The sequence below is a fragment of the Ahaetulla prasina genome, chromosome 3 (genome assembly GCF_028640845.1).
Source record: "Ahaetulla prasina isolate Xishuangbanna chromosome 3, ASM2864084v1, whole genome shotgun sequence".
Classification (NCBI taxonomy): Eukaryota; Metazoa; Chordata; class Lepidosauria; order Squamata; family Colubridae; genus Ahaetulla; species Ahaetulla prasina.
Genome location: NC_080541.1, coordinates 135973896 through 135999281, shown reverse-complemented (window position 1 = coordinate 135999281; position 25386 = coordinate 135973896). Strand labels below are relative to the sequence as shown.

Genomic DNA, 25386 nt, shown 5'->3' with positions numbered 1-25386 from the left:
TGATCCCAAAGTCTTTCTGACCAAAGAGTATATGTGATTCACAACGTGCCAAGCCTTCTTTTGTATTTTGTTCAGTGGGGTCTTGGACCTTTGTCCCAAATTCCTGTCTGGAATTTGCTAGGTGAGTCTTCTGAGACAATGAGTATTTCTACCAGATCTCTGATTTAGCATTCATTTAGACTGAATGCAGAGACAAAAAAGAATTTCCACCTCTTGAAGAAAACTGATTGTTTTGTTTAAAACATTTTTATAACTACCCATCCTATAATCAACTTTGGGAAGCTCACAATCAAAAATTATGATGTTTCTGCTTGAGCTAGATGTGCCTGTTTTGTGGAGACATGCTTAAGTCCTCATAAGCATGGAGAGTAGATTCCTTTGTCTTTGCTTAATATTTAACTTTAGAATTTAAGAATGGGTTTCCCAGTTTAGTTCAGAAAAAGTGTACAGCAGTTATCAAAGGTTGTCTAACTCATTCCCTTGATTTCCTATTTTAGATCATTCTTGAAAAAAAGTAAAACTTTGAAATGAACAGTAATGGTCATCCCAGTTTCTTTCTTTACACACTGGGAGAATTAATAGATTTTACTGTTTCATAGTTCAGTTGTATGGAAAATATTTGCAATCAGATGTCCTTGATGAAATCCTTAGCATCTCCAGGTAGAAATATGAAATAATAATGGGAACAAAAGGCTTCTACTACTTGAGACCTTGAAGAATTACCCAATCTGAGCTCAAGATGCATTTAGTTGAGAGCTGTAGTATCCTTTTTAATAATGAATTCAGTGTTAATACTGTTGATGGATAGGAACATTGGTAACAACTCAGCTTCTGAACTGAAATACTACCAAGTACCGGGGAACATAGCAGAGTTCATTTTAAAAGACTGTCAAAGAGAATCAGCACTCAAAGCTAATTTGTTCACCGGATGAATGGAAGTATCACCCCCACCCCCCACCCCCGCGTGATTATGGCTCATGCCAATATAATAGCTTCTGTTTGTTCTATCCCAGGCCAATAAATGTGCTCATAAATAAATCCTGATTCTTTCTGTTTTAAAAATTAAACACATAGAAAAACGTATTCAGTTTTTAGGACCTCAACTTAAATTCGTTTTTAGAAAGAAATTTTTATATGAAATTAAAACTAAACGTATTTGAGTAAAGAAACATGCCTACTCACAGATATTCCCAAATGATTGGCTCAGAAGGAATTGGTTTGTGTTCATTACGGGTCAGATTCTGTGACAATTTAAGATAACTGCAGATACCTTCATCCCCAGAGAAAACTTGCAACTCTGGTTGAAACTTTCGACCATTCCCAAAGCTACTTCAAATTTTTTTTGGGACACAATTTCAATGGTAGCGCTAGGCTCAATCAACAAAGTAAATAGCTAGAAGAATTTCTTCTCTATTACAGAATCATCATTATGAACGTTCCTTAGAGTTCTGTATTCATTCTTACCTTGGCTTTGATTAATTACATATACACTGAGGAATAATAATAGTTTCTTCAAGGTGTTGTGTTGAAAAACATAGATAATAAAGAGAAAATTAATTTCAGCATCAACCAAGAATCTGTTCAAGTTGCACTCTTTGACCAGCAGCATGGACTGTTTAATAAAACTGAAGAAAATATTAAAGTAAGATGAAGTAAAAATGTTCATATGTACAGTAATGTGGAAGAGATTGGTAAAAACTAAGGTAACATCTTATGCAACACAAAAAAGAAAAAAATCAGTGATAATTTATATAACATTTATATATACTAATTTATTGGATAATTATAAATGTATAAATTACACTAATTTACATTCAAAATAATAATTATCATTCAACTAGAAATGCAACAGATACATGGTCAGGCTGGCCAAGACTTTGTCAAGGTAACTCTGAACTGCTCTGTCTCAAATCCAAGTAATGTAGAAGGGAAACTTCCAGATTGTCTTCTTTTGTTGTAATTTAGTTTATATTTGTAGACGGCCTCAGAGATGACCTTGGAGAAACTCCGCAGTGATGGTTATAAGAATATGTACAAAACATGTTTTAAGCCAGGTAACATGGAAAACGTAGACACACAGGCACCCCACCCTAATTCCTTGGGGTATAAAGGAGGGAAGGGAAACTGCTGGCTTTGAAGATTCTGTTAATCTATATCAATGAACCATAGTTCTAGGCAAACTGGTAGAAGCAGTTTCCTGGATTGGCCTATCTTTGTGTGGTTCAGAAGAAAGGGATGTCCTTTATAAGAAGAGAACCCTGATTGGAGTTGAGCAGACTTAATTCAGACAAAGAAAAACTAGTCATAAAAATGTAAGTTTACTAAAAGTACCAAAATACTTGGTGTCTCAAGGAATAGCTCTCCTTAACCATTGTCAAATATATGATGTACTACTATATATCTAGGGACGTGATGGCTCAGTGGCTAAGATGCTGAGCTTGTCGATGGAAAGGTCGGCAGTTTGGCAGTTCGAATCCCTAGCGCCCCGTAACGGGGTGAGCTTCCGTGACTTGTCCCAGCTTCTGCCAACCTAGCAGTTTGAAAGCAGGTAAAAAATGCAAATAGAAAAAATAGGGACCACCTTTGGTGGGAAGGTAACAGCGTTCCGTGCACCTTTGGCATTGAGTCATGCCGGCCACATGACCACGGAGACGTCTTAGGACAGCACTGGCTCTTCGGCTTTGAAACAGAGACAAGCACCGCCCTCTAGAGTCAGGAACGACTAGAACATAGGTGCGAGGGGAACCTTTACCCTTACCTTTACTATATATCTGACTACTACTATACGCTAACTACTAAAGTTAAAGAGCTCCAAATTATTATTGGCTGTCTTTGGAAAGAAGTAAAAACATCAAGCTTGGGTCTGAACAAAAAATGTAGAACTGTGTTCTGAACATGCAGGCTAATTCTCTTTTTATTTATTTGTTTTACAAGGCTGCTTACCCACTCATTCTCCAAATATGCACACTATATTTTCATGTTTTCCTCTTATCATTTTCAGATAAACATTGGAGCTGAGCCATTTTCAAATTTCAGATTGAGGACAGTATTGTAAACATATATATGCCAAATGATGAAATTTTCAAATGCTATATCACATTCTACTACGGTGTACTTTACTCAGCAGGAGAAAATCTTGAAAAAAGGATACAGTGGTTGAGTTGGATTTATACTTGAAACTCAGTCATAGTATTTTACACCCAAAGTAAAATACTAACAGACCACTGGTTATGGTCAACCATCAGCACAGGGTTAAATATCATCAGTATGCTGATGGCTCTTATTTGTACATTTCAACTCGGCTTACTAGGTGCCGCTACTGAGATCCTCCCCATCTTGTGTTTGTTAGGGTCTAGATGAGATAAAAAAAGGCTCATACTCAACGTCAGAAAACTGGGTCTTATAGGAATCCTAGGTCCAGGGAAATTTGTTCTGGGTGGGGCTATACTGCCCTAAAAGACACTGTGTAATTAAGGAGTTCTCCAAGAATAACAGCTGCCAATTAAAGAATAGGTGGCAGCCATTGTACAAAGGGCCTTTGTGCAGCTTTATTTTTTACACCTACTTTTACTCCTGAATAAGTTAGATCATTGCAATATGCTCTATAAGGCTTGGTGACTATAGATTTAGATATAAATTTTGCTTTATTATGTGATTTCTGGATTTTATTCTGTTACAGAATACGGTGACAATATAAATTGGTTGAATATGATGATAAATAAGTAAACATCATACACAATAAGGTGTAATGAATAGTTGTAAAATTGAAGCACTAAAATTTAAACATGCATTCAAAAATAAATTGCAGGCACTTAAAACTCTAAATGCCAAAATATTAATAATCCTTGAAGACATAAAAGAAAACAATATACATAATAAATATATGTGGAACATTGTATACAATAGACAACGGAGCATTATATCATAATTATAGAAACAGATACAAAATCTTATGTGGAAAAGAAGTAATGTAAGCAATCAAAACATTGAAAATGGCAAGGCAGTTAGATTTAAAGGCATTCCTGTAGAAATATTGAAACCAATGGATTAAAACTAATGACATAAATGTTTCAAAAAAGGTTGATAAACTTCAATTTAGGGATTATTTCAGTTCATTGGCAAATAATTGTGTTTATTAATAACACATGACAGGATTGATAGGAAAAGTGAAACTTTTTTAATGTTTGAATTCAGGAGTGGATTAGAAACCTGAGATATTCTTTTTGGCATACAGAATTTAGTAAAACATTGCAAAGGTATAAATTTTAGAATTTAGGCATCTTTCATTGACTATGAAAGGATATTTGACCAACTGGAATATAGTAAATTGCTAGATACATTGAAAATCTGGATGATGTATACATTATTATGAATTTATGCTGAAAACAAGCAGCAGCTGTTAAAACAGAAAGAAACAAAATAATTTCAAACGTTAGATAGAATTTGAATACTTGATATTCTGAAGCTATTTCAAAAAATCTTTTAAAAATGTAAGGAAGTTATAGAGAGATTGATTGATAAGAATTTATGCTATGCAGATAGTGTAATACTTTTCTATTGCGAATAACAAAGTTTATAGATTTTATTCAATCAATTGTGTCAAATAACTTTGAAAAGCTAAACAAAATCAGAAGCAAACAAAAAGTGATGGTAATTAATAGCAATAAAATTTCAGAGCCAATTATACTGCTAATAAATGCACAATATTAATACTTGGACTGTGTTTTGAATGATAGATGGGCTTGTAGCATGGAAATAAGGAGTAGAAACGAACAGGAGATAGTAGTTTTTAAGTGAACTGACCTGGCGTCAGAGCAAGGATTGGAAGTTATTGGCAAATTATATGCTTTTGTGTTTTTATATTTTATTTTATTTTTTGTTTGGAGCTCAAGCAAAGACAGTGCCCCAAATGATAATTGGGAAAATAGAATTCCTTTAATATGGCTATGACAATTGCTCAAAATATCAGGTTTAACACACACAAAATGAGTATGAAAATGAAGGTAGAACTGTGAATGCTATCAAGAATAGGAAATTGGAATATTTAGGACAGATACTTACACAGAGAAAAATATCAGAAGCACAGTACTGAAAAATTCTAGCTGGAAAAATGTTTTGGCAAAACACGTTGTTTCAGACAATAGCATCAAAGGAACAAATAGAACCCTTGATTGCTAACTTTAGAGGAGGACACTAGGACAAGGCTTAATTTGGAGGGGGGTAGGTATGGTCATTAGTAGGTATTAAAAATACAAAAGGAAAGACAGAGCAAGGAAGATAGTCATGATTAATATGGCTAATTTTCTGATTGCAACTTCAGAGTTTAAAAATATAAAGTAGACTTTTTCTATGTTTTACTTTATTGCATGCAGTTCCTCAAGAATGCTTTCCTACATTATGAAGACAGTGGCACTTCCTGCATTCATCCTTATCCTATTAGGCAAATACATCTCTAAATGAGGACCTTCATGCTTGAATTCTGTTTCTTCAAAAAAGCCTCTGACTGTACCAGCTGTCCGAACATATTTTTAGTCACTTAGTGCTTCCATCCCCATGTTGCTACATTGGAACCTCATTTTAAGGTCAAAAGTTAGTCTAAATACAGGATCTGGTAAGTGCAAAGAGAAAAAGATTGTGGTGATACATTTCTTGGTATTGTCTCTGGTTAAGTTTAGAAGAAACCCCTACTACTTAAATAGATTTTAATTTTGATTAAAAATATCCTGCACAGTTTGTATTTTTTAAAATATATCAAAGCATGTATCTTCCCAAATAAATCCAATTAAATCTAATGGAATACCATGGACTGCCATAATAGACTGGATTTCATACCATTACTTTTCTCTGTGAGGTATTTTTTATTTTCTTTTGTTGTTACAGGGATCTTTCTCATGAAGCTCTAAAACGCTCTAATAAGACAAAACGCAAAATTAGTCACATTGGTTATAAGAATAATTCCACATTTTGGCAGTACTTTCAACAGTGTTAAAAATCACCTGCAAGTTTTCAAGTCTTCCAGAACAGCCTTAATATGACATGTTGGTAATATAGAAATTAATTTATACTGCATAAAATACTACTGTGTTTCAGGTTGTAAATTACAAGCTGTAAATTCTATGTGAAAAGAAGACTCAAACAAACAATGCTTGAGCTCCTTTAATATTTTTAAAAAATTATGAATAACAGATTTGTCTTTTTAAACATTAGCAGCTCACTATTCTTTTATTTCCTCATCCCAATCATAGGAAGAGTATTAGGAACGAATCTGAACCCATTACAACACTTCATAGTGCCTAATTTAAATGACCGCAGTCTCTTCATATATTTCATTTTAAGATAGTGATGAAATGCAGAGTCCATGGCTTCACTATACTTTTCAGTCCTTACGTTTTAACTTTATTTTGCGATCTTGCCTGGGAAGTTAGAATGCAAATCAGTTCCATTTGATTTCTATTTAACCTATTTATCTATAGCGATCAAAAGCCATTTGATTAAAAAGATTCTAAATTACTTCTTGGGGCTATCCATTATCAGTTACAATTATCCCCTTCTCAAGAGCTTTTGATTTTGTTACTCAGCTAATGTATGGTCAACCAGTATTTTTTGTATTTTGTGTATACAGTATCTTCCATATCTAAAAAAATATATCAAGATTAACTAAAAGCATATCAAATTTCCAGAAATGGAAATAGTCTCTATTTCTTTTCATTGATTCCACCAAACATTTTCACGATTGAATATTACTAGTCACTCACTTACAAGCAGCATTTGTTATGCTGATTTCTCCATTTTTCTGCCTTTCAGAGTCATGTCCATAGTATTTCCTTTTGTTGTGCTTTTTCACAATACGCCTGGTAATACAATCAATTAGATTCCAGTTTGATTTATGTTTTATATGCTCATACAATTAGATCATAATGACCAGAGAGGGATAGTGAACTCAGAGGGATGCACTTATTGGAATTCTGGATGATGAGTTTATGATTTATGTGCATGTTGGACATAGGAGCTGCAATTATGGTGAACTTAAACCAAATGAAGATAAGTGGCACCAAATAGTTGTTCATGTGTTTGTTACCCAAACTGGAGTATCAAGATATTTTTGCATTTCTTTAGAAGTCTGTAAGACAATGAAAACAGATTCCCCTGCCTCTGACTTCTTTAAGTGCAATTTTATCTCTGGATAAAATTGAACAAAATGTTTTAATAGCATGGCTGTGTCCAGGAACTTTGATATAAAATGTGAAAAAGTAAATACTGTGCAATAATATTCAATGTCATAGTAACATTATTCAGTCTTCATCATTAAGAAACACTACAGATTTTCAGATCTGTTTGAGCAATTTTTTAATGCTTAGAATTCAGCTTATGGAATGCATTTGAAGATTTTTTAACACCTATTTATGATTATTAAAAGGTCTGTAAGGGGCGTGCATGAGAGCACAAAAGTGCCTACCGTTCCTGTCCTATTGTTTCTTTTCGTTATATCCAATTAATATAGTTATTACATACTCATACTCATATATATACTTATATATTGTATAATTATTTCATGCTCATACTTATATATACTGTGTGACTAAATAAATAAATAAATAAATAAATAAATAAATAAATAAATAAATAAATAAATGCAAACACGACATAGAATCTGCTTTAGCCTTATTATACAAGTTTATTTTCTGGAATTTGTTACGTATCTCCAGAGAAGTGAATTTTCAAAGTGTGATGACAAAACATTATATTAAATGGAGCCCAGTACAAGAAAAACAAAATACCCCCACTCTACGCTTAAACTAAGAAACTTAAGGGAACTAGAAATTATTCTGGATTGCCATTTTTGTATATTTTACTTACAATCCTAGTTTTTGTGTCCACATTAATCTGCAGTTTAAAATTTCTATCAAATATATATTTAAATGTGTACATAATAAATAAAATGTCCTTAAATGAGTGTTTATTGAAAAATGTGGATTTAGATGACTTCTTCCTCTCAAATGGTTTAAAATGCCAGAAACTGTTACTGATTAGGGAAGTGCAGTGGCTAAATTCCTTTGTGTGTTTTAGTCAGAAAATACAGGTCAAGATATTCTTTTCAAGAATCCACAAAATCCACATTCCTCAAGTTTCTTTTTTTTTTTGTTCAAAAAGTTTTTATTGGTCAAAAAAGGTTTATACAAATACATATCAGGTATGGTAAATTTTCATTTTTCTTATTCAAAATAAGAATTTTACTCAAATTTTTTAACACATACAACAGCCATATGGCAAGCAGGTGACACGAAGTAGATAAGTTTACAAATCTTACATACGCAATAAAGAAGGGTCAAGAATAAACAGAATATCGTACAAAAGAGAATAAGGAAAACCAACACAATACCAAATATCTTTATCACTTCCTAGTTTTGGATCTCAGAACTCTGGGTTCAGCCTGACCCAACTCCAGGGCCGCAACAGCGGCAGCCGCCTCCGCCCCATGGTCTATAACCTCCCCTTCTTCAATTCCTGGGTCCTCTGATTCCAGGAGGGCTTTGTGTTCCTCCACGTAGGCCGTAGCCTCCGCAATTGTACTAATTTTTTTCATAATGCCCTCCCGGAAAATCATCAATCCCTCTGGGATCAGCCATCTGAAGCCTACTCCCTTCTGGTACAATTTGCTTGACAAAAAGTAATATTTCTTTCTCATTTCACGTACCTGTCTGGGAATCTGCCTCAGAATGGCTATCTCCCTGCCCCTGTAAGTCAGTGCCCCACTCCTATGTTTTCTAAGAATTTCATCTCTCGTCTCTCTTCTCACAAATTTGACATGAACCTCTCTGGGAACTGCATGCGTGCGTGCATATTGTGAATTAACTCTATAAACTCGATCCACATCCCAATTCATAAAATCAACACCTCTCCCAAGAAATTCTCCCAACAATTTAGTCACAACATCTCTCAAATCTTCTTGGTCCACTTCTTCCAAATTTTGAAACCTAAGGAAATAAGACATTTTATCCATCTGTAGTCTAAGCACAGCATTGCCTGTCGTCTCCTCTCTTTTCTGCACTGGCCGCATCTCACCCTCCAGACCTTCCACTTTCTGCTTGTTTTCTGCTGAGACTTGTTGAGTATCCTTTAAATCCTTTTGGATAGTCACAATTTCTGCTCTTATTTCCGTTTGGCCTCTTTGCAAATCATCCAGTTTCTTGTCCATATTGGATAACTTTTCCAGAATTCTCTCCATCTCTCCAGCAGTTGGTCTCTGACCTTTTGCCATTTAAAAAAAAAAAATTCAAAATCCTCAGGCAAGCACAGTATCCTTGTAATTTCCTCCGGATCCACCAGGGGGCACTCACAGGAGCAACGAGTCCAGAGTACAGTTAGTCAACCAGGAAGCCGAAGGGAAGTGATGTCATCAAAATTCTCATAGTGAAGGCGGAAGCTGGACGCCACCACTGTTCCCCAGAGGGAGGGGGGGCCTCAAACCCTCCCTCCTAAATTTCTCCATCACCTCTTCTCTCCAGAGCTCCACAAAACCAATAATCTTCTTATTTTAAGTTCTCCTCTCTCCAAAATGACTCGTGCTCCTTCCAGCCGCAGGGGAGAAAAACCCCCCCGCACTCCGGAGCACTCCACTCGCGTTTACCGATATCCCCTTCCCTTCTCCATTCCTCAATTCTTCTCCGTTCCCTGTTCACCACCAGGCTGCTGCAGTTATAAATCAAAGCCCGGTGTCACGGGCACAGCGGCCCAGGCGACGACCAAAGTAATGGCCGTGGCCCGTGGCCTCCAAACCCCGCCGAGCCTAGGACGCGCCAGCATCGGTCCCCCCAGTCCTGTATGTCGGCTGGGAGACCCCTGGCGAGCCGTCCGTGCGGCAGGTGTCCTTTTCGGAACACCTGGCCCCTGGGGGCCTCGGCGGCGGCCGGATTCGGGCGCTGGGGGCAGGAGAAGCCTCCAGACGACCGTTGCCTCTGGACACCGGAAGTCGTCTCCTCATTCCTCAAGTTTCTGACTTCAGTCAACAGCTTGGGCAATTGTCTTGCCCATATTGGGCAGCTGTCTTTCCCATATTATGCTGGTATGTCAAACTCTTAAGTATGACATTTTGCAGATAGGAAAAGTTAAATATGTTCTTCATAGAATTGGGGGAGGGGAAATATCTTCCCTCCCATCCATTTCTGACCGTAGCAAAGTTATTACAAGCTTTATTATTCTAATAAAGAAACAGAATTCTTGCACAACACGAACTATTTCTCTAGATTGCAACTAGTTTTACTTCGTAGTGATTCAAGTATGGTTTATTCAGACTACTTAGTCCATTCTGTGTTCATTGTTACAACAATGAACATACATACAATAAGTATGTTTTTGCCAGGTCAAATGGTAACAGACTGAGGTATATTAAGGCACTGCAGCCTATATGCAAAGCTCAGCTTCATTTAGTAGAGCAAAACATAATGGAGAAATTCAGTTACTGATTAAATTGCCTTCTTAGTTAGAGAAGAATACAATATCATGTCACGTCGTGTATGTAAATTAATCTTTTCTCTTATGTGCCTCAGTCTGAATTTGCTATTTGTCACAAAAGGAAAAGTGCCATTGGTACTAAGAGTTCAGTCCTAAGATTATGAGTTCAAGCCCCACCCCTGTCCTCAATTAATTGTGGGTCTTTAGTTAAGTTGCTTCTCAGCTTCAAGTATGTTCTCCAAGAGAACATACACTTAAAGAATGAATCTCCTAATTTTAAATCTTTATTTTTTGTGTTGGGGGAGAGGAATGTTTTTATAATCAAATCAGTATGTTCTAAAAATAGTGACAGAACTCACCACAAACAAAATATGTCTATGAGATTCTCAGTCACCCAGGTCATGGTTGTCCTAAAGGTGCTTTTTCAAGAGGCAACTGGGCTTTCTGGTTTTTCTTTGAAGTCCAGTAGCCTCTTGAAAAAGCACCTTTGAGACAAACAGAATATGTTAGGGCTTGAAAACCTGATTAAAAATAAACATCTTAATTACTACTTCAAGCTGAGTTAAACTCCTGGTGACTATCAATTTTGTTGCTTGCAATAATATTATATGAAAGTGATTGGAGACGGATTTTTTTTTTAACTTCCCAGGCTAAGTTATTGGGCTTTCTTTGTGATTTCTCATTCATTTACTGACCAAGTTCAAACATGCTTAGCTTACAAGACCACCAGGGGCACTCACAGGAGCAACGAGTCCAGAGTACAGTTAGTCAACCAGGAAGTCAAGGGAAGTGATGTCATCAAAATTCTCATAGTGAAGGCGGAAGCTGACGCCACCACTGTTCCCCAGAGGAGGGGCCTCAAACCCTCCCTCCTAAATTTTCTCCATCACCTCTTCTCTCCAGAGCTCCACAAAACCGGTAATCTTCTTATTTTAAGTTCTCCTCTCTCCAGAATGACTCGTGCTCCTTCCAGCCGCAGGGGAGAAAACCCCCGCACTCGGAGCACTCCACTCGCGTTACCGATATCCCTTCCTTCTCCATTCCTCAATTCTTCTCCGTTCCTGTTCACCACCAGGCTGCTGCAGTTATAAATCCAAAGCCCGGTGTCACGGGCACAGCGCCCAGGCGACGACCAAAGTAATGGCCGTGGCCGTGGCCTCAAACCCGCCGAGCCTAGGACGCGCCAGCATCGGTCCCCCAGTCCTGTATGTCGGCTGGGAGACCCTGGCGAGCCGTCCGTGCGGCAGGTGTCCTTTTCGAACACCTGGCCCCTGGGGCCTCGGCGGCGGATTGGGGCGCGGGGGGCAGGAGAACCCTCCAGACGACCGTTGCCTCTGGACACCGGAAGTCGTCTCCTCATTCCTCAAGTTTCTGACTTCAGTCAACAGCTTGGGCAATTGTCTTGCCCATATTGGGCAGCTGTCTTTCCCATATTATGCTGGTATGTCAAACTCTTAAGTATGACATTTTGCAGATAGGAAAAGTTAAATATGTTCTTCATAGAATTGGGGGAGGGGAAATATCTTCCCTCCCATCCATTTCTGACCGTAGCAAAGTTATTACAAGCTTTATTATTCTAATAAAGAAACAGAATTCTTGCACGACACGAACTATTTCTCTAGATTGCAACTAGTTTTACTTCGTAGTGATTCAAGTATGGTTTATTCAGACTACTTAGTCCATTCTGTGTTCATTGTTACAACAATGAACATACATACAATAAGTATGTTTTTGCCAGGTCAAATGGTAACAGACTGAGGTATATTAAGGCACTGCAGCCTATATGCAAAGCTCAGCTTCATTTAGTAGAGCAAAACATAATGGAGAAATTCAGTTACTGATTAAATTGCCTTCTTAGTTAGAGAAGAATACAATATCATGTCACGTCGTGTATGTAAATTAATCTTTTCTCTTATGTGCCTCAGTCTGAATTTGCTATTTGTCACAAAAGGAAAAGTGCCATTGGTACTAAGAGTTCAGTCCTAAGATTATGAGTTCAAGCCCCACCCCTGTCCTCAATTAATTGTGGGTCTTTAGTTAAGTTGCTCCTCAGCTTCAAGTATGTTCTCCAAGAGAACATACACTTAAATGAATGAATCTCATAATTTTAAATCTTTATTTTTTGTGTTGGGGGAGAGGAATGTTTTTATAATCAAATCAGTATGTTCTAAAAATAGTGACAGAACTCACCACAAACAAAATATGTCTATGAGATTCTCAGTCACCCAGGTCATGGTTGTCCTAAAGGTGCTTTTTCAAGAGGCAACTGGGCTTTCTGGTTTTTCTTTGAAGTCCAGTAGCCCCTTGAAAAAGCACCTTTGAGACAAACAGAATATGTTAGGGCTTGAAAACCTGATTAAAAATAAACATCTTAATTACTACTTCAAGCTGAGTTAAACTCCTGGTGACTATCAATTTTGTTGCTTGCAATAATATTACATGAAAGTGATTGGAGACTGATTTTTTTTTAACTTCCCAGGCTAAGTTATTGGGCTTTCTTTGTGATTTCTCATTCATTTACTGACCAAGTTCAAACATGCTTAGCTTACAAGACCAAACAAGGCTAACCAGCTGTGCAATGCCTGTATAAAATTACCTCATATTGTAACCCAAAACAACTCCTTTTTCTTTATTGCCATTTTACAAATATTTCTTTTTTATATATATATAAATTTTTTTATTTCCATTTTCCAACATCATATTTATGTACAATCTGTTATCCATCATTAATCATTAATTTTTATTTATTGTTGTTTCGGGCCTGCCCGACTGCCACTTCCTTTCTTCACCACTTCCCTCTACCCTCTACTACTTTCCCCTCCTTCATCTCCTTCACTTTACTACTTCCTCTCCTCCTTCTCCACTCCTCCCTTCTTCCACCCTTTCTAACCTTCCTATTCCCCTCCTCCTTCTCAACTCTTTCCTACCTACTTTCTTCCCTCCTTCTACTCCTCTCTCCCTTTCTTTCTGAAATGGCATTCGGGCAGCCCCAATATCATTTCAAATTTTAATTTCATATCTTCAATCGTTACTGTACATTAATAACCAATCCATGTATAATTTGCCCCCTTTTCCCCCACCTTCCCCCTCCTCCCTTCTTCCCCCCCCCCGGACTTCCCAGAGCAAATATGACCAACAATCACAAGCTAAAGTATACAAAATATATATAAACTCACATCCCTCTCTAAAACTTTAAATCCCCTCACAATAAAAATAAAGAGATAAGAAAGAATAAGAAAAAAGAAAAAAGAAAAAGAACAATACCAATACAATCTTCCCTTCACATATTACTTCTTCTTACAGTCCATTTTTAAAATTAGTCCATCTTCTCAAATTCAAATTTTCTCCACTTGTATATTCCTTCAAATTTCATAAGTCCATTCCTTAAATTACAGTCCATTTTCTCGAGCTCAAATTTTCATCACTTATATATTTCTTCAATTGTCATAACATTTATTGTCCAATCTTCCAATATCAGTCAAATATCATTAGAAATAGTCTCTCAGATGCAATATTTCCAACTTAACTTCATAACTTTTACTGTCTATAAGCGTATCAATTAAAACGAATAATCATTTAAGTTACATCCACAATATAACAGTAAACAATTAACATCATTACATCCACAACATTATCTAAATTCATAAATTTTACTTTCCATCCTTCACAATTAAATAATATCATCCCATAGGTTTATACCTTACAAATAACAAATAACAAAAATCTTATAATTTATATCCTAAACAAATCAATTCTAGAAATTAACCATAATCATCATATTCATAACATAACAACAGAGTTGGAAGGGACCTTGGAGGCCTTCTAGTCCAACCCCCTGCCTAGGCAGGAACCCTACACCATCTCAGTCAGATGGTTATCCAACATTTTCTTAAAAATTTCCAGTGTTGGAGCATTCACAACTTCTGCAGGCAAGTCGTTCCACTTATTAATTGTTCTAACTGTCAGGAAATTTCTCCTTAGTTCTAAGTTGCTTCTTTCTTTGATCAGTTTCCACCCATTGCTTCTTGTTCTACCCTCAGGTGCTTTGGAGAACAGCCCAACTCCCTCTTCTTTGTGGCAACCCCTGAGATATTGGAACACAGCTATCATGTCTCCCCTAGTCCTTCTTTTTATTAAACTAGACATACCCAGTTCCTGCAACCGTTCTTCATATGTTTTAGCCTCCAGTCCTCTAATCATCTTTGTTGCTCTTCTCTGCACTCTTTCTAGAGTCTCAACATCTTTTTTACATCGTGACGACCAAAACTGGATGTAATATTCCAAGTGTGGCCTTACCAAGGCATTATAAAGTGGCACTAACACTTCATGTGATCTTGATTTTATCCCTCTGTTTATGCAGCCCAGAACTGTGTTGGCTTTTTTGGCAGCTGCTGCACACTGCTGGCTCATATCTAAATGGTTATCCACTAGGACTCCAAGATCCCTCTCACAGGTACTACTATTGAGCAAGGTACCACATATACGGTACTGGGGCATTTTGGTTTTTTTGCCTAAATGTAGAATCTTACTTTCACATCTTAAACATTCCTCCACTCTCCTATTCTATTTTCCATCATCTCCAGACCAGTTAACTTAGCATCTAACAACAAAGGATTCCCACTCTTTAAAACATTAATATAGAAATGTCTTGCTTTCATAACTGTACTAAGAAAATATTTTCTACCTCTAAAATTCACTGACAAACCCATTGGAACTTCCCATCTAAAATATATCTGATGTTTCTTAAACTCATCCACTAAAAAAACAAATTCTCTACTCTTTCTTAACATTTTAGGAGGAATTTCCTTCATCATTTTTATATTTTGTCCTAATATTTGAAATTTATTTTTATAAAAGGCTTGCAAGATTTCATACCTAACCTTTTTAGTTGTAAAATAAATAACCACATCCCTTGGTAATCTATTTTGTCTTGCCCACCAAGAATTAACACAACAAATTCTTTCAATATTAATCTCAAAGTTTTCTGGCTCCACACCCTTTATCTGAGCAAAAGCTTGCGTAAAAATCTCTTTTAAATTTTCCTTCCTACTTTCCCTCAACCCCCCCACCCTTATAGCATATTCTATTAATCTATATTGTAATATTACTCTTTCTTCATCTGCCCTATCTACCTTTGTCTGTATATCTTCCATCTTATTATCTAAGTTCCAATTGTTTTGATTCTTTTGAATTTCCTCTATTTTCCTTTGCAACTCTAAATTAGCTTTATTAACTTCTTCCAAACTATCCTTCATCTGAATACAAGACCTTAATATTTGCGAAATTGCATCCTTTACCATTTTCATTTCCCTCTTCTGCTCTTCCACCACTTCCTTAAAATCCAACATCTCTTTCTCTATTTCATCAAATTTTTGATCTATTTCTGAAAAACGAGTCTCCAGAAACTCCTGTAAAAAAATTTCTTAATTCCTCTTTAATTTCTTCTTTTAATTTTCGTATCTGAACTAAAGAAATTTCAAAGTTTTTAGTGGCTTTTGGTACTATTTGCTTAAAAGCCATTTTTTAAAATATATAATCTACCCAGTAACAGAGGACAAAAAGGAGTTAAAAAGGGAAGATTAAAAAAACTTTTCTTCTAAATCACTATAATACCAAAGAAGAAGAAAAATATAAATCATAAAATTCTCATTTCTTCCAATTAGTCAGTATCTTCTTGTATATCTCCTAGTTCCACACTAGCTGTTAATAAGCGTTTCCTTAACTTTCGTTTCCAATACACAAATCGCCATTTGCTTGCATTCCACAAAACGCCATTTGCATTCTTCTCTCCTATCTTCGCAACAAATGTATCGTCTATTAGGGGCTTTCAGTCTTCTTACAAACAAATGCCAGAACTCCAGTCTCTGCTCTGTCCGTGTTACAATCTATCACAAATCAATTTCTGCCGCGGAGATTGGACGCTACGTTTTTTCCTGCCAAAAGGCAGATGCCCTCCAAGTCTGGAGCTTCTTTCAGGCTTTGGAAGGAGCATTCCCCTCAAGCCTCCAGAAACTTTTCTGGGGCTTCTCTGGGTGGCTCAACTTCAGCCTGAATGCTCATCTCTCCCTCTTTGCCTGAGGGGGAGATTTACAAGCTGCCGGATGGATGATTGACGCTGTCCTGGCAGCTCTACAGACTACGGGGTTAGCAGTCTAAAAAAGACTGCCATCAACGAAGCGGAGCCAAACCGGAAGCCTCTCCATTTTACAAATATTTCAATAAACAGCTCAAATCTGTAGAAGTTGTTGGTTCAGGGCGGAACTATGTGAATGCAGGTTACCTTTCAGAAATGTAGTCCTGACTCATGTTTGTGTTCCATAAATACAGCTATAATACTTAAGATTTGAGCTGGTTCTTCAATATCTTAGGCGACGCAGTGGCTCAGCAGTTAAGATGCTAAGCAGGCAGGGCAGGTTTGAGACCCGAGTGCCATGCAGTGGGGTGAGTTCCTGTCTTCACCTCAGCTATTGCCAACTTAGAAGTTCAAAAGCATACAAATATGAGTAGATAAATAGGTATCACTTCATTGAAAAGATAACAACACTCCGTGTTGTCATGCTGGCCACATGACTGCAGAAATGTCTTCAGACAGTGCTGGCTTAATGGCTTTGAAACGAAGATGAACACCACCCTCTATAGTCAGTAATGACGAGCGGATTAAAATCTGCATACCTTCAATCTCTGCTTCACGAATTTGGACAATTAGATTGAAGACAGTGGGTATGGGAATTCAGGTGGTTTTTCTGTTATAGTGTCTGCTATTTGGAACACCATGCTGTAAGAGGTTAAGTTAGCCTCATCTCTGCTGCCCTTTAAAAAATCTGGTTGTTTTCCTGAGCATGGGATCAGCTTAGCTGAACCTTTTTTTGTTAGTTAGTTAGTATGGTTTTCATGGCAGCCATTTAATGTTATTGTCTTTGTTTTTCCTTATTAATTGTATTGTTTTTTATTTTTGTTACTAATCTAGAGTTACATTTAGAGAAATGGGTAGCCATATGAACTGATTTAAATAAATGCAAATTTTGAAGCTATTTATTTTTGTCAGGATTAATTCTACTTTCTCTTAAAACATCTTGAGAAAGCTTAATAAGAGAACTTTTTACCACCCAAGTTGTGACAGTGGAGAAAAAAAAAATTAATGTTTTTCTCTACTTGTGTGTTAAATAAGGTAGAATCTTTGGCATGGGCAGAAATGTTTCAGTGGTTGAAACTGAGATATATACATACAGAATTATAGATCCACATTTAAATATATATGAACCATACCCATTCAGTAAATAAAGAGACATATATAACAGCACATACTGTAATATACCTCTATCCTCATCCAAATTTGAAGGAATATATACATAAAGTTTTCTTTATAGAACCCCCCAATTTGCCTGGACCACCCTAAAAATAGCCTTCATAAAGACCAAATAGTACACCAACTGCAGAATATTTCCAGCATGTGCGTGCATGTGCATTTGTGTAAGTCATGAAGGAAGTAGTGCCAGAGAATGACTACTGATGGCTATAGCTCTTTGCATTCTCCCTGGACTTTTTAAGACTTTTGCTAATGAACATGTGAGTGGGCTAATGGTTCTCATTAATTCAAGAAGGTAATATGTGGATTCAACATATTCCAATAAGGATTTTTTTTTTTAACTAGAGATACTCTATCAAAAAGGAAACTTCAGAAAATTGATAATTTGCCATCACATATTGGGATGTAGGAGTTTCTTATTGGTGATCTAAGTACAATGGTGGATAAAGAATAATATTGTGATAAATGTGTGGGAAATGTGACAAAACCAGTAATTACTGAATTGTAGTAAAATTCACAAAAAGAAATAGAAGATGAGAAAAATGTTGTAGATTTGCAGTCACAATAGTAGTGATGGTGGTTAGTAAAAGAAGACAAGTAAATATAGTGAAAATGTAAATTAAAGACATTCACAAAATAATGAGTTATGTTATTCTCTTCAGAAAAAAATCTTGTGAAGAAGAAACAGACCAGAGTGTTTCCATATAGGATCGGCCACATTTTGTGAAGAGAAAATCACATTTCTTTTAAAAAGGGATGTTTATTTTCATTAAATATGTGCTGTCTGGTTATTGTTGAAACTTCAGACCTGTATTCCCATCTATTAATTATACCTTGCATTCTCCCTTCTAAAGTTCTAACAATATTGGTCATTATTGACAGAAATTGATTGACAAGAAGAAAAGAGCCACTGTTATGAATCTCCAGTGAAACTTGTTAAATGCATGTATTTTATACTTTACAGGTATTTTATACTTACTCTTAAATATTTCCTTTCTCTTAGTAGGCACTTAAACAAAATCGTTGACTAGCTACGTGTTCCTTGGCAATTTAGGGAATGAGGAACAAACATATTGTTGTCATTTGATATTTGATAACAGAAATTTGGTCCCTTCATTAAACTTAGTCCTTGAAACTGGACTGGACACAAAGATTCAGAGAATTGGACAATTAGAGGAAAATAGATTGAGGAAAATAAATCTGCCTAAATGACTGTGTATATTGTGTGTGTGTGTGTGTGTGTGTGTGTGTGTGTGTTTTAATTTGTTTTGTTCTGTTTGTTTATGATAGCTTCCTCACATCATTGACTCAGTTTCTTGCTCATTGATTTTCAAACTTCTTGGCTGGGTTGCATTTAAAATTTGGAGAAAATATTGCAGATGCTATCATGGAAAAATATACTGTACAATTAATTATGAAAGCAACCTTACAAGAATATTATTATATTTTCTGCCATATTTTCTAGTTCTTCATCAGGATACTCTCTACTACTTTGCTTATTTTTATCCTGGGGGCTGGGAGGGGCAGGATACAGCAATCCTTTTTATTTTCTAAGGTGATCAGAAGCATTCTTGAAAATATTCATGATGCTGAAGGCTTATGATCCAGTTGCAATATGAATTAGTAGCCTTCAGTCAACCTATTAGTACTAGCCTCTAGTCAACGTATTCTCCAAAGCACCTGAAGGTAGGGCAAAAAGCAATAGATGGAAACTAATCAGGAGAAAACTAATCTAGAACTAAGAAATTTCCTGACAGATGGAACAACTTGCCTCCAAAACTTGTGAATGCTCCAACACTGGAAGTTTTTAAGAAGAGATTGAACAACAATTTGTCTGAAACGGTATAGGACGTTCTGCCTGAGAAGGGGTTGGACTAGAAGACCTCGAAAGTCCCTTCCAACTCTGTCATTCTGTTATTCTGTTATGGGTGTTTGGAGAAAGAGAAAAAGAAAATATATGTACATTTGTGTTCTGTGGGCATGGAATGGGTTTGGTATCAAGGAAAAAGCCCTCAGAGACATTTGTATTTTGTGGGTATCCTTTAGAAAGATGATTTCCTGATAATGGTATCTGACTCCATTTTTGTATAACCATAATTAGCAGCTAGTTTTCTTGAAAGCATCTTTGAAGTGGGACAAACGGTCTCCTCGTCCTCTTCCCCGACATGCTGAAAAAAACTACAGTAATTTGTATCATTAAAACACGTCTTCTAAAATTTACTTATCTCATTCTTGCTGTTGATGTGCTCTCTTTTGTGAGAAAAATTTGTAATAATAAAGTAAGAGAGATCTTCTAAGAATCCACATTGGAAGGAAAATGCATCGTATTAAGAATGCAAGTAGGAAAAAGTAATTAATCTTGTTATTTAGTTTCAATTTCTGACTGAATAACCAAGTATTATGCAACTACAGAATTTATAGAATCTTAAATTTATACAGTCTTAAATTGATACGTACTGGCCTCTGGCCATAGCAATAGAAGAGTGTAAAATAAGTATTAATCTTTTACATTCCTGAAATCAGAATCATGAAATTATTATAATACAAATTAAATAAGGATACAGGTACAAATACATAATTTGAACATTAGAAATCAAATTGCTTTAAATAGAGACAGACCAACATTATTATATTTTTTTAAAAAATCACTAACAAATCGGATCTCTATGGATATCCAATCTGATTTTAGTGCCACTCTGAGTCAAGTTCTTAACTTTTTTATATGTTATCTTCAGACATTTGCTTTCATATATTTCTAGTATAACTGTAAAAATGAACTGGACAGCACATGTTAATCCCCTTTCATATTTTGTTTTACCAGCTGCAGTTTCAGACTTCCTTGTTTGAGTCAGTTACATGGGAAAAGTACATATTTAGCTAAATATGTTTTAAAACATGGTTGTCCAAACTTTTGGTTTGCCTATGTCGCATTCAATGAAGAGAAATTATCTTGAGCAGCATATAAAATATATAATAGAGTTAATGTATATAAATAATACATAGTTTATTTTTTATATTTTTTATTATATCTTGTGAAGCCACATTACTAGCTATGCAGGACTGCATGCAACCCGTCAGTCATGGATTGGACATACCTGCTTTAAAATCTGTGGGTGATAGAGAACTGCATATGATTATTATATGCATTAATTGCTGCATGAAATATTCTTAAGCACAATTAGCTGAACACTCAATAAATAAATTTGCCCCCCATGCTTTTCTGTTCAATTTGGAAAAGTTTAATACAAGAAAAGGCAGGGACAAGAACTTGAATGTTATAAGTAAGATCATGTATGCCATTTCAATCCCACTTTGCATTTATGTGAATGACTAAACAAGCTTTTGTCTCTCAAAAATAATAAATTTGTGTTCCTTCTAACAAAGTAAACCTATTTGCCATAATGACTTTGTAAGGTAATTGATCTTTGAGATCAATTCCTAATGACGTTACAGAGAAATGAAATTTTCTTAATTGGAGAATGAAAATAGTTTGCCAGTGCTTTCTTTGATGTTTTTGACTTGGTTATGTATGCAAATATAAATCTAAAATACTATCGACTGAAGTAAAATATATATCACCTAAAAACAAAATATGTATACTGATAAATACAAAATATGTATACTGATAAATACAACAGAAGTGATTATTTCTGTAACCTGTTCTGCCTTATTTTCATCGCAGCATAGAATTTGGCTGCTGCACAACTGATAAAGAGTTTTGAATCTTGTAGAAGATGGTTCACATAGAAATTGTCTGGAAATGTACATATTAGGGGCAGGACATAGACATATGTCCTGCCCCTAATATGTACATTATAATAATATAATAATATAGACATAGACATATTATAATAATATAGACATAGACATATAAGGGGCGTGCATAAGAGCACAAAAGTGCCTACCGTTCCTGTCCTGTTGTTTCCTTTCATTATATCAAATTAATATAGTTATTGCATACTTTTGCTCATATTTATGCTTATATGATATGTAGTTATTTTATGCTGATGCTTGTGTATACTGTTGTGACAAAATAAATAAATAAAAAATAATATCCAGAGGTGGGTTTCAGCCGGTTTTGACCAGTTCTTGTGAACCGGTAGTGGAAATTTTGAGTAGTTCGGAGTAAATACCACCTCTGCCTGGCTCCACCCCCAATCTATTCACTGCCTTCCAGTCTCCCAGCTGATTGGCTAGAAGGAAAAAATCAGGGCTCGCTTTTCAGCAGGGAGATCGCTTGACAAAGAAGAGAAAAAAAACCAAGACACCGTGCTTTAAATTGACAAGCCAAGAAGCCTCCCAACTGATTGGCTAGAAGGAAACAATCAGGGCTCACTTGTCAGCCGGAAGGAGGAGGAGGAGGAGGAGCTGTCGCTTTAAATTGACAAGCCAAGAAGTAGCTGCTGGAAGGAGGTTTTTACTTGCAGAAGCGAAGTGACATTCAGCAGTTTGTTTCTGGGTCAGCTGAACAACAAACGGGAGAAGAGGAGGGATTCTTATATGGTTCTGTGTTTTTGAAGTTTTGGGGTTTGTGCAACATGTTTCTAAAAAGATTTGGCCAATTTCCATTGTAAAATATCCTGTCTTGAATGAGTTTTCTGCCTGCTTGTAAATGGAGCTGAATGTCCATCTTCCACTTTCTATTATCTCTAAGCACTGGTAGCTGTTTTTTGTTACAAAGTTTCCTTTATGCAGCTGGCAGGAATGTTGAATGAGCCTCAGGCAGGTTCCTTTGTTAGCAGTTTGATTTTTCCTTGCTTTTCTGGGAGCCTTTTCTTATGAGTAATAGTTTATTTGGGGAAATGAAGAGGGGGGCGTTTGATTCCTTCCCAAAGCAAGTTATTTATTTGGGGTGGGGAGGGAATGGGGATTTTGAAGTAACCTTCCCCAGGAGTGGGGAGAGAACGGGGATTTTGCAATACTCTTCCCCTGTCACGCCCACCAAACCACGCCCACCAAGCCACTCCCACAGAACCGGTAGTAAAAAAAAATTAAATTCACCACTGATAATATCCATGTAGAGTTTACAGTGTACACTCTAATACACATGAAATGTTTTCATTTGCCTTGTTGCCACATGGGCAGATACGTTCAGGTAATAGGATTTGGAGTATCTGTCTTGCAGTAGTGCAGAAGATTAAGATCTTATGCCTGACTTTGAAAAATATGATTTGTAGCTTGGGGAAAATTAGATTTTGTAGATATCTGGCTGGTTCCGAGGTGCCTTTATTTATCCAATTTCTTCCATGTTGGGGTAACCTAACATCTGAAACTCTATATCCCTTATTCTTTGAATGAGCAGTTCTTTAGCTTGGTCATATCCTAAAGAAATCAGGAACAATACAGAAAGCACCTATAATGCCAACTTCTGCTTTATGTCCTGTTTCCAGGAAGTAGGCAAATTGTCCCATTAAAATGAAAGGGGTCAGTGCAACTGGGAAAAAAATGGGATATTCAGCCAATAGTTTTCTCATCTACTTTCAAGCAGCTATCTAGACTGCAGGCACTTTTCCCCCTCAAACCTAAACTAGGCATTTGCTGATCCTTTGGATGCATCAAATATTGATCTTAAAAAATTGATTGCACTATTGTGCACCTTCTTTGCATAAATTCCTCTTGCACTTCCTAAAGAATTTGGCCAGTGGTTTGGCCTCAAAAAGTTTTAATGCCACAGGGATTAGTTACCATCCGCTTGTATAAAAAAAGTACTTAAAGCACTTGTAGACCTAACAACCAGCTGTACAACTGTACATGATTCTGGTCTTAGTTTCTAATGTAAGTTTCAGCCCTAGCTAATATATTAGCAGCATTTCCAAAAGTTGCAAAACCGCATTTTGGGGGAAATTTAGGGTGGTGAAACCAAGTGGAGTAAATTTACATTTACTCTAAAGAAAAAAATATTTTAAAATACTATTTCTTTTGACAAAAAAATTATACATTTCTGTTTCAAGGTGACTGATGCTATTAAACTATATATAATTTTGAATTCTGTCTCTTCACAATCACTTGCATTTGTTTAGAAATTCAGAAAATAATAGTGGCAAACATTTGTGGCAGACTAATCAAAAAAGTTCTATCATTTCTTAAAAATCCTACATATCATTTATATTGATGGAAAATTGGATGACAAGATAGGGGGCGATCACATTCTATAATAAGGAAAGAATGCTTTTGTTATTTTTGTTAGCACGCTGACATGATTTCTAACCAAATATAATGTAAATCTTTCAAAATAATCAGTTTTCCATTCAGCACTGTTCTTAAGTGTTTGAACATACATTTTAAGCAATCTGGTTCACTTGTAATGACCGAACCTCCCAGAGGTTCAGATATGTATTTAAGCTGCCAGTAGCTACTACTGCAAATGTTTGCTGGCAGTCCATCTTCTGGGAGCATAATTTAAATTACTGCTGGGAAAAAGAATTGGACTGGTGATTCCCACCTGGAGAGCAATATCTGAACTTTTTACCATTTCCTTTTCTAGAGTATTATCTGGTGCAGTGATTAAGATCTCAGTGCAAGACTATTAAGTCCAGAGTACATCACTGCTTAAGACGGCCACCAGCATTTATTATCCTTGGCACTATGTGATTACACCAGATAATGAGAGGAAGGATTTCATATGTGGACTCTCCTTGATGGTAGTTCACTAGTCCAGATGAAAATTTCCCAGTGTCAAAAAAATGACAGATAATTTCTTTGAATAAACTGCATTCATTGTGTGATTCATTTTAAACTGATGTAAAATGCTCAGCAACAATTTCTTTTTTATACGTTGATACCAATATAAATAAAAATGAGAGGGAACCACATACCTCATGTAAAATAGCTAGTGTATAGAAAATGTATTATTTTATTATATTCTCTTATGTCCTTTATTTAGATTATTTTTTATTACTTTTTATTTTTATAACAGGTAATAATTGAATTCCATATGATGTACATTGTAGCTGTTTATCTCCCATGTTTAAGGGAAAAACTGTTAGGGATAACATTTATTTGTCTTATCTTCTGAGTATCGATTCCAACTTAGTTTTGCATAGGAAGATGGCAGAAGAAAAATGCAATTTAATTCTAGCCATAGTAAATAATCAACCTTGTAAAGAATTACAGCTTTACTGTTCATCCTCAATTTACAACCTCTGACCAGTTCTTGCACTTACAGCTTTCACAGCATCTCCCCTGTTCATGTGATCAGAATTTGGGTGCTTATCAACCGTCATATCACCCCCAAGGGTTGCTGCATCCTGAGGTCACACGATCGCCATTTGCAACCTTCTTGAGCTGGCTTTTGACAAGCAGAGTCAATGGGAGAAGCAGGATTCACTTAACAAGTGTGTAATTCATTTAACAAATGCAGTGATTCACTTAACATGCCAAAAAAGATCCTAAAATCAAGTGGGACTCACTTAATAACTGCCTTGCTTAGCAACCAAAATTCTGGTCCCAATTGTGGTTGCAAGTTGAGGACTACCTAAATTTATAACTTGGTGCTTTGTAGTGTGAACAAGACATTCTTGTGTTCTCTCTTCAAGGTGACAACCAAGGCAACATATACTATGTTTTATGTAGCAGATTTTGTATAAGAGACAAATGGAGTAAGTAAAGCCATTTTTCAGGAGCCAGTT

The 25386-nt window shown here is 36.1% G+C and overlaps 1 long non-coding RNA gene across 3 annotated transcripts in view; it reads left to right on the top strand.

The window, feature by feature from the left end:
* The window catches only part of LOC131194597 (uncharacterized), a 131344-nt gene that overhangs the window by 30664 nt on the left and 75294 nt on the right, over window positions 1–25386 (top strand). Inside the window, exon 2 of one of the 3 annotated variants that reach the window (XR_009154237.1) lies at window positions 5373–5611. The exons of the other annotated variants lie outside the window; for them this stretch is intronic. This is a non-coding gene — a long non-coding RNA (uncharacterized LOC131194597). The remainder of the gene's footprint in view (window positions 1–5372; window positions 5612–25386) is intronic. 3 annotated transcript variants of the gene reach the window in all.